Source organism: Triticum aestivum, chromosome 1A, assembly GCF_018294505.1.
Source record: "Triticum aestivum cultivar Chinese Spring chromosome 1A, IWGSC CS RefSeq v2.1, whole genome shotgun sequence".
NCBI lineage: Eukaryota > Viridiplantae > Streptophyta > Magnoliopsida > Poales > Poaceae > Triticum > Triticum aestivum.
The window spans coordinates 584,847,073-584,857,989 of NC_057794.1; the positions used below are offsets into that span (position 1 = coordinate 584,847,073).

The 10,917-nt window shown below is 43.0% G+C and overlaps 1 long non-coding RNA gene and 1 pseudogene across 1 annotated transcript; one reads left to right on the forward strand and one right to left on the reverse strand.

Moving 5' to 3' along the window:
* The first annotated feature begins 3,439 nt into the window (after positions 1-3,439).
* Positions 3,440-5,299, forward strand: LOC123056588 (aspartate--tRNA ligase 2, cytoplasmic-like; annotated as a pseudogene).
* Positions 5,300-10,149: 4,850 nt separating this feature from the next.
* On the reverse strand, positions 10,150-10,578 carry LOC123182765 (uncharacterized). The gene is made up of 2 exons (XR_006492320.1): positions 10,453-10,578; positions 10,150-10,346 (listed from the first exon to the last, which is right to left on the reverse strand). It is a non-coding gene; the product is annotated as an uncharacterized lncRNA (long non-coding RNA).
* Positions 10,579-10,917: the final 339 nt, after the last annotated feature.

Sequence of the window (10,917 nt, forward strand, 5' to 3'; positions counted from 1 at the left end):
TCTTAGATGGATTTGGAACTCATAGTGGATGTGCATTATAAGCATTGAAATCTTCTTTAGGTGGCTAGTGGTTTTGTAGTGCACTAACAGAGATGTAGACTGTAAATAAGTAGCACTGGCGTATGTTGTTCTTTATGTACTGGTATTTTTTCATTTTTTCATCTTGGCATCATTTATCTTTATGTACTTTTTTCATTTGCAGCTAACAACAAAATAAAAGCACTGGAAATTTGGTAGCAGCAAAATAAGTAGCACCAATGCTTTCTCTCAAATTAAGACTCAATCGTTTCTTATTGACTTTACTCTCATCTGGTAGAGTACTTCATTTCCCCTTTGAATGCTTCATCTCTTTTAACTTTCTCTTCTCTGTTTTTCCCTTTGCTTTCTTTCTCTAGTATATTCTGTTCTTCTTTTTGCAGGCTTCTCATGGTCCCCATTTGTAGGCTTGCCATGGTTTTGTTTCTGCTACTTCTTCCTTCTTTTTCCTGTTGTTCCTTTGATTGTTTCCATGATCTTAGATTTGGTTTTATTCATTTCTGAAACCTAGTGAACATTCATAGGATTTGCAGTGTAATTACAGTTCTATTACAGTGTGAACTCAGGGGTAATTACATTGTAATCACAGTGCATTTTCCAGTGTAACTACAGTTCAGTTACAACATTTACACTGTAATTTCAGGGTTAATTACACTATAATTTTCAGGGCAATCACAGTCCTAATTTTTACTATAATTAAAGTGTAATTTCTGTGGTTGTTACAGTGTATTTTTTCAGGGGTATAATCACTCCGTAAAATCACTGAGAATTTTAGTGTGATTGCAGGTACATCACATAGCCAATTACAGTGTAATTTCAGGGGTAGTTGCACTGTAATTTAAGGGTATTTATGCTGTAATTACACTGTAAGTTCAGGGAATTTCTAGTGTAATCTCAGTGCAATTTTACAGTGATCTTTCAGTGTAATTACATTGTATACAGTGTATATTGAGGGAAGAGAGGGGGGGGGGGGACAAGGACAGTGACAATCGGAGGACAGGAGAGAAGCGGTGGACAGGAAAGAAGCTAGGCAGATGACAGTTGTCAAACTCTGGATGGCCGAAAATATGATTGAAAGCCAAATGAATTTCAGTTGGATGTAAAATAGACAGTCCCTTGTTCAAACTCGCTAACATTGTTTTTTGTTTCACCAATTTTTTGAACTCCCTAGACCAAAAGATATTCCAGAGGATGAACGGAGAAAAAGATGCGATCTTTAGACGACTGGCGTGCGAGCGAGCGCGGACGTGGCAAGTCTTGGGCTGGCCCGTGTTCCCGCGACCCAACAAACTGGCCCTTAACAAGCCGAATAGGAGGTCTTCGAGAGGGAGGCACACAGAAGAGATAAGGGCAACTCGAACGCATGACCCTAAATGGTCCGGCCGCATCCGTTTGGGGGTAAATGGACACAAAACGCGGCCCAACACGCGGGAGCAAATGGATAAATATCTGTTTTTTGTTTGCTTTCGACCCATTCCTGGCCCAACTTTAGGTCATGTTTTCGTCAAAACGAACACGCGTGAAGCGTGCCCGTGTCCTCCAGTGGCCCGTCCGTGGGGGACACAGGCGACCCTTTTTCTCCACCCTCCCCCGAGCCGCCCCAACCTCCCCGAACCCTACCCTGCCATGGCCGCCGCCGGCCCGCTGCCATTTTCTTGGCCACCTCCTTGTCCAGCCCGGCGCCTCCTCCTCCTCCCGCCCACCCCCACCGCCTACCCCCTCGGCCTTTGTCTCGGCCGCGTCATTGTCCAGCCGAGCTGCCAGATTTCAGCGTATCTGGCTGCCTGATTTGTGCGCATCCGGACGCCGACGACTATGCCTAGCCATGAATTGGCCGGGCACTGGACCGCATAGCCTCGACAACACCTCTACGCCGCATGCAGGCATTGACTCCGCCTCTAGCTGCTCGGATCTACTCCATCGGAACGGCGCCGACAAAAATATGCATGGCCGTCATCCGGGCTCGGCGCTGGCCCAACGGCTGGTCGGCTCACCGTTGCCACTCATAAAGTCTGACAACTGCCCGCGGCAAGTCATTCGCCGCGTTTCTACCACGCTGAAACATCCAGGGTGAGTGTTCATCAAGTACCAAAATGATAAGGTATATGCTTGCTTTGCTTCGATTGTGCTTCCGAATTCGACGTAATTTCAATAGCTATTGGCTTATACGCAAATTTTGTATGTAGGATGGATGCAAGTTTTGGTATTGAAAAGAAGAATACATCGATTTTATTGATTGGGCAAAATTTGATAGATGCCCGTGCACTTGTTGCTAGAATAGATGCTAGAAATAAGACTAGAGATGAGATTATATGTGAAGCGATGTCTATTTCTTTAGAATTTAAGATGAAAAAATTATACAAGATCAAGAATCCGCAGATCAACAATGAAGGCATTGAGAAGATATTAATCCAACTTATGAAAGTAGTTATGAAAGTAGTTATGGAAGTAGTTATGGAAGTTGGTTTTCTGTTAAAATGCCTAATTGTGTTTTTTATTTTGTTTGGGCTTGTTATTCCAGTTAAGAATGGGTGAATGTATTATCATGTGTTAAAATGTCGTTGATGAAATAAAAAGTGTGTTGGGAAAAAAATTGTGTGCATAGTGCATACAGGCACCGGGCGGAATAGATGCGGCCACGCGTTGAGCGTATGGCTAACGCATCACAGAATATGGGAGGACGCCGCTCCATTACCATCCTCAAACAGACGAAATTCGGATAAAACGGACATTCGTTTGGGGTCGTACGTTGGAGTTGCTCTAAACATATTGAGAGAGGAGAGGGAAGGTAGCAAACCAGTATGTGCCGCTCGAGTCACTTTTTATTAAATAGTTTTGATTACTTACCACGTGTAATCCCGTATCACATGGTTGTCGCTGGAGTCACTTGGTGGCGGCATTCCTTCATAAATTAGGCCACGTGTAATAAGATGGCCATCGTGGTGTTGCGGCGAGTGAATTGTAGAAAACCATCACATTTAGGATTAGCTTTGCGGAAAACTACCTAGTCTTTAATTATTTGCAAAACGCACCGCGGATTCAGTAAACTTGTTGCAAATAGCACTAATGAGGTGATCTGGCCCGTTTGATCACTTTCTGACAAGTGGGATCAGATTGTAAGAGCAAAAAATTTACACACACACTCCTTGATCTAAAACAGAAAAGCAATCAGCCCCCCACCCCTCGGGCAGAGGCGCGCTGGGCGTCGGGTTCATGGCCTCCGCCGCGCTGCTTGGCCGGCGACGCTAGAGCGACGCGCTGGGCGGAGGGCTGGCGACCTCGCCGCAGCCGACAAGCACGTCGACGACCACCGCTGCCCCGCCATCCTCCTCCCATTTTCTTTCCTTCTCTGGGATGACCTGCACCTCGCCCCTACCTAGCCCAGCCGCTGGCAGCCACGGCCATGTCGACGGCGTCGGAATCCGTGGCGGCCTGTATCCCCTGCTGCTCTCCAAGCACGGCTGAGGCCATGGCCGAGCAACCGCCCGGCTCCAACCGCGCGGTGGCGCACGGGCCCGACCCGACCGGCACCGTCGAGGAGCTCTTTGCAGGGACCTCCTCCACTGCGCGGCCGTCTGCGTCGACGAGGTCATCCTTGCCGGGGAATGCCTCCTCCTCTCCTCTCTCTGCGCGCGTCACGGGTGCGAGGGCGTCGTTGATGCCAGGTCCGTGCGCGCGACGGCGAGATCCACAGCCATGGCGACCCGCGTCGTCAATCCCGGCCAACGCGGCCTCACCTCTCGCCTTTCCGGCCGTCGCCGATGGTAGACGAGGCAGCGGTGGAGAAGAAATGAAAAGGGAGGAGGAAGGAGATGGTAGACAGGGCAGCGGTGGTCGCCGGCGATGAGGTCGTCGGAGTGGCGCGGGGGGTGGGTAGCTCAGGGGCTCTGGCTCTCCCGATCCAGACGGGGTCGAAGCAGGGGGGCTCTGATTGCTTTTTATTTTTAGATCCAGGGGCCTGTATGTCAAAACTTTTCCAAGTCAGCTTCTTACAATCTGGCCCCACTTGTCAAAAAGTGATCAGACGGGCCAGATCACCTCATCAGTGCTATTTGCAACAAGTTTACTGAATCCGCGGTGCATTTTGCAAATAATTAGGGACTAGGTAGTTTTCCGCAAAGCTAACCCCAAATGTGGTGGTTTTCTGCAATTCACTCTGTTGCGGCAGAGCATGAACACCCTGCACGCGTCGCCAGGGCCTACACCAGCGTCAGCACACAGATGGTGCGCTTTGCCACCTCCCTAAGCAAGGAGAGCATCGTCAGCCACCCCAAGGAACCCCTCAAGGCCACCACACAGCAGGTTTGTCATCTCGGCCATCATGCCGATGTCAGATGCTGGTTTCTCATTTATTTCGAAATTATTGTCGTCTAATTTAGAACGCGAAGTGCATGCTTGTTACATCTTCGGTTTGTTTGGGTGTTATGATGTGCCTAGCGGATTAATTGTTTGTGTGTTCATTTTGACTGGCAGGTCGAGGTGCAGGTTAGGAAGGTCTACTGCATCAATAGGGCGATCCCCACATTTCCGATCAACCTTGAGGCTGCAGCCTGAAGCGAAGCAGAATTCGACAAGGCTGAAAAAGTATGTCCGTTTCAAATTATTTCATTTGCCTCCTTTCTCTTTGCAGGAAGGGCTCAGTTTTTGTTCTATGGTTCTTATTCTTGCCATTGTTACAGGTTAGGGAGAAGTTGGTACTTGTTCTCCAGGACACATGCTTGAACTATTGAGCTATCGATCTGTGGACACCTGCGAATCAAGCAATCTTCTGCATCAATGCCATGTTGAGAACGTGAGTACTATTTCTCCTTCTTTGCACTGACCGACTGTCACCGTTCATGCAGTAAGGCACATTGCGGTAACAAATGACATCTTCTGTTACGGCTAGCACTATGTGTTTTGTTATTATTATTAAATAAAAGCAGGTCCGATCAATGTTTATTCTTTCATCTTAGTATTTCCATCTACCAAGCTGCAAAAGGCACCTTGCACAAACCTATATTTAAGTTGGTCCTGTATTTAGAGCAGAAAAACACTCACATGCATCTGTGTGAGTTTATTGGGTTGGATGCAGAGATGGAGATCAAGGAGCACACTACTTTGAGGTAAGGAAGAAGGTCTGGAGGAAATAAGTCTTTATTTACTTCATTTATAGAAGTGTTGGTGACCTTTGTAAAGACATGTTTCTAGCTAGCTTAGCATGTTATTATTTCAGTTTCAGTTTCCATGATGTTAATAATTTGATTCTTATGTGAACAGATAAAATAAAAGGATGGTGGTAGCCTTTAGAACATCATATTACAGAAAGATAGAAGTTATATAGGTATTAGCATTTTTTATGTGAAGATACCAACTAAAATTCAGCTTTCCGGTGCCTTTCACACTTTTGTGTGCTTATTTCTGATTGGTGTTTGCATTCGTTATTTCTCGTGATAAAATGGTGATCTTCATCATGGATTAAGGAGTACCAGTCAGGCAGCCATCCGGTTCGGAGGGACACAAGAGTCTTTTCCTTTATGTTATCACATAATGACATTCAGAACAATCAATTTCTGTATGAAGGTTTGTGGATTACTTAGGTACCATGCTGGTCCTCTAGAATATACTGGATCCAATTGATTGTTTTCATATTTCCATTTTTCAACTCTCTTAGCATGAAATTTTGAATGTCGTAGATAAATAAATTTGGGAGGTATTAGAGTAAATATAACAAATAATAAGACCATTCTGTTGCCAACCAAAAATATTATTGATAAGCATAATAAAGAAACTAAAATTGAGCTATTGTTTGTTTCCTTGAATTTTGTCCAACGCGAACTAGAACAACGTGTAGTAGTCTCAGACATCTAGCCCAATTTCCGTAGTACTGTTTATTAATTTTCTTGCCTCCAAATCTTGCTTATTTTCCTTTTTAGATGCATGTTATCGACGCTAGCAGCTCTGTTGGTTCGTAGGTGATACTGAGTGTTCAGTGGTAACTTTTATACTCACATTTGATAGTCTACAGTAAACTCGCACAGACAAACCATATCGGTTTGATGAAACTATGCTGCATTGTTGCTTGCTAGGAAGATCCTTTTATAGGCTTATTATATGCCAGTTTCTAGGTATTTGTACCAAATATACTACCTCTAAGAACCCAGCATGTTGATGAGGCAACGTCACCAATTAAGATTGTCACTGTTAGGTTTTACTGAGCTTTCACCTACATGGCGGATATACATTTCATTCTGCTACATGTATCTTGTGTAAATTAATTCAGTCTACTAATTTTTACTATGGTTGTAGAGCCTTTCTATTTCTACCTTTTGAACTCACTGTCGTTAACTATTTTTCCTTGGTGCCTTGACCTCTCCATTTACCGTTGTTGCACTGTTTTACCTGAGGGAAATTGCTTAAGAACTTGACTTTGTAGAAATTGACTTGCCAGATAATTATTGGTAGTGTTGGCATAAGGGTTTTCAGGGGATATTGTATAGGCTGTTTATACTAAGTACTTGTGCACAATATGCCCATCCTGATTGATTCTATTTTTTTGCACTGCAAATGATGTTAGATGATACAGATTCTGTTGTGTTATTTGCCTTGTGACGGTTGATAATACTAATGCTTCCATTCTTCTATGGATCAGGTCGATGGTACCCTTTTGAGTATCTTCATAAAAGAAACAAAAGCATGATATCTGGGCAAGGCAAGGCAAATCAGTGTTTGTTGTTTTTGTATTTTGAAGAATATGTCTTATCCCTTTGATTGAAAATGTCAGATGTAGATATGGTTCAAAGACCAAGAATTGTTTTTTGACCTACAAATACTTCATCCATATTCTGCTTACATAGGCTTTGATTTACATGTGACCAGCTCTTTGTTTGGGCTATTCTCCTCGATATTATCATAGTGTGTTCTTTTTCACACTGCTCTTTAAATGATTGCTGCTGTTTTTTTACATCGTTTAGACTTATGAAACTCTATATTCTTGTGCTAAAATCACTTGCACATACAGCTTTAGCTCCATCATCTTTTAAAACGGTTAATCATATCTGGTTGCCTGCTATTTTGCGGGCAACGCGCGGCAAGCCGCGACAAAGTTATGCATTTCTCTGTGCAGGTCAATTCAACTTAACCACCTTATCTCTCCTGGAATGATTTCTATGATGTTGATTTCTTGTATTAGATAAGGGCCACTGCATAGTCTCCTTACCTGCCTTTAAATTAACACTGTCTACTTAGTCTCATTACTATCATTAAAGTTCAAGATGCTAGGGTCGATGCTTGTGCGCGGGTGCATATAAATTGTTCTCGCAATTTGCTTTACAACAATCTCAATGGATAGATACGGTTACCTAGGCCATCATTCTTTATACGATACATACAACAATCTGCCAGTGTATGTGATTTTTTAACCTGCACGTGTAAATTTAACTCCATATTTGTTTATTTGTGTTGTCGTGCTACTGTTGTTTAAGCGGTTACACTCTTCCTTTCATTTCTTGGAAAATTAGGAATTAACTGAAGCTTATATTATTATATGATGAAATACTATAAGAGAAATTATTCACGTATTACTGAAGCTTGCATTAGTTTATAACTTAATTTTGAGAGAACAAAGCTACAGATTGGTCCTTAGAGCTCTAATCAGCTATTTCATTTGTGATGAGCTACCCTCTGCTTGTTACCTATTGCTGCCAAGTATTATAGCTACTACTTTTTGTTTCCTTATGTACATGTATTAAGGAAATTGATATATACATTTGTCGTCTGAAAATATGTTCCTTTTTTTGTTACAAGAACACCACTTCATCGTTTCTGATGTACAACTTTCCTAGGTTCATTAGTCAATTCTAATATTTTCTTTAGAGCTTACATGGTGTCATTAGAAAAATGAACCCTAAGGATGCTATCATCCTTTCTCGCAAGTATCGACCACTACTATCTGCATTAGCTTCACCTCAGAACATGCCCTTTTCACCTGGAAAGAGGAAGCAGGGAGTTCTTAGTAATGATCATCTACAAGATAATGTACATGCATGTTTGTTGATTGATTAAAGAAGACAAAGGCCCTACTGTTATTGATGTTTGTATAGCATTGTTTCCAGATACTGTAATACCTGTTTTTACAATATTTTATAGCACTTGTGTACCGATGTGGAATGATAGCTCATGGTTTATACTTATGATACGATCTGTTTCGTTGTATTTTGTAAACTTGCAGTGCTCAACATTTCTATGGATTTCTTTCATAATGATCCTGTCCTTGCCAGTTGCCAATGATTTTTTTGTACCATTACTCATATGATCTTATCAATGTTGAAGGTACATATATTTAGAAACACTCTTTTACAACAGAGTGTTGACTAATAACATCATATTGTTTCTCACAAAGTAAAAAAACTCAAGTCCGTGTGTATGCATTGGATGTAAGCTATTGTTCTGCTTGCTGGTACCTCTTTTAAATACCAACTGCTTGATCGACGTCCGGGACAGGTGCAGCGCGCTGAAGCGTGCTTCCGGTTCAAGCTATAGTTATTTGAACCTTTCTGCATGCCTTTGTAACAATGGTGAGAGATGTGAGATTTTTACTCTTTTACGATTAACATTTAAGGAAACTGCCATTCTACAAAAATGCAATCGTTCAAGCTACCCACAATATGAAAGCAACAAGTAGTTGTAAACCAGTGCACATCAGTAACAAAAGAGGTATATCTGTTTATATACAATGCGTGCCATACCTATTGCCTTGACATTTTATCACAACCTAATGCAAATTCTTATAACCAAAGCACGCCGCCTCCGCTCCTTCAGGTCGGGGCGGGGCTACGCTGCCGCCGGCTGCGAGTGCCGGCCGTGGTGCCCCGGTGCCGCCTGGCCAGAGGTTGCCGGCGGGTGGTGGTGTCGCACCGGAAACCATGGGTCGCGGCGATCGCCACATGGGCGCTCGGCCAACGGGGCAGGTGCCGCTGCAGCCTGCCGCCGGTAGGGGCGGACCGCGGCCTCCTGCGCCGACCACGGCTACAATGGTGTAACCGGCAATCAATAATTTCTTAACGGGTTGAATTATAGAACCGGATCTCAATTCGCCCAGTCTCTCTATATACTAGATGACCCGGTGCGCCAAATGGCGCAGAGACCCAATTGAAACCATGTTCGTGTTGAGAAAGATTTGCCTTTTTTAGTAACTTTATGTTTGATCAAGGATAGAGACCATGTCAAACCCGAAGTGTTATGAACGTGTATTTGGACAATGTGACATTTGGCTCTATGTTACCCAAGTAAGGTGCAAGGTCCAAATTCAAGCATCAAGGGTAATGATTCTAAACCTTTTGTAACAGAAACCTTTGCATTTGTTAGTCGAGCGCCTAAATAGAGGAATTGCTATGGCAGTGGCCTGACATGGGTCTGCTGGTGTCAAAGCTTTGCCTTAGAAAGCTGCACAAAATACATCATGTGCATGCCCAAAAGTGTGCTGAGTTGACGATCTCCGGACCCCATGGTCAGACCGTTGCTATGGCGCAGCAGAGCTCAGAAGCGTTCTTCAGAAACACACCCATCTAACGGTAAACCTAGCTTGATAAGCAAACAGATCGCAGAAGATGCTGTGAGGAAAAGAGAAACCACAATCATTATATGATGACACATTATTTAACACGGTTGTATCAAGCATGGAACCCAAGAAGCGCTAGTCATACCGTATGTACATATCTAGTCCAACCGATGGAAGAATTGCTGCTTTGCTTTCTTTGGAGCACCAGCCCCCTTTGCAGCAGCCATGGTAGCTTCAGTATAGTTTACATGAGAACGGTATTTTAGTCCAACGGTATTTTAGTAATTTTGTTCATACCGGAAATGACCCACAGCTATAGAACGTAATTTCCATGGTAGCTTCAGTTCAGTTCTGTACATACATGAGTGTTTCTTCCTATAGTTTACATGAGAATAAAATAATCCATGACAAAAAACCTGAGAACAATAGGGTTTTAGCTCACTGAAATTGTAGATTACACATGCATGTATTATCTCTTATGCACCAACAAAATAGCATATTAATATATATGAGCATGTACAAATTGATTATTCAGGTGTTGAGTAGGAAGCATACACCCAATAAGGATTGATAACTTGATCGAGGAAGAAACTTCATTTCCTTAATAGCATTTGGCAGATCAAGCTATAGAATAAAATAATAAAGTACCACCAGGCTGATCTCTAATTTTCACTCAGCTAACACAAACGCATTTTACACTGTCGGACGAATTGGTGATGCGTTGTACAAGTCGTACTTCGGCTCGAACCTTCTCGGGACAGGTCAGAGGCATCTAAGAAATAAGAGAAAATTAGGAAAAAAATAAGATGGTGATTTGGTTAATTTGAAGGAACTGTAATTTGCAGGGAAGGGCAACGACTTTGCAACTCGGTGCTCACCCTCACTATCAGCCGTCAGGTAGAAACAATTTGTGCGCGCGCCGGGGGTCCTCTTATTCCCAATTCATCTGCTCCCTGTGCCACATCCGCCGCATCCACAAGCTATAGATCTTTGGAGGAGCAGATCACTACTGCTTCTATGCTGAAGGTATTACAACAGGTAAAACGGCATCCTGAACCAAATTTTATAAAGAAAGTAACCTGCAGCAGAAGTAGGTATTTACTCTATGCAAAAAAGATACTACGGTACAATACATGATAATGCCTAGTCGAACTGATGCATCTGTTAGCTACAAATGGTAGTAGGATAGTACTAAAAGGACTAACTATTCAATTCTAGTCTCTAGAGAACAAAATCACATTGCTCCTATTTTCTTAAAATGATAAACCAGTACTAAAGAGCTGATATTCCAAATCTGAGTGCTCACCAATTAAATGAGAATCCTAAGCAGAAAAATGGGAGTG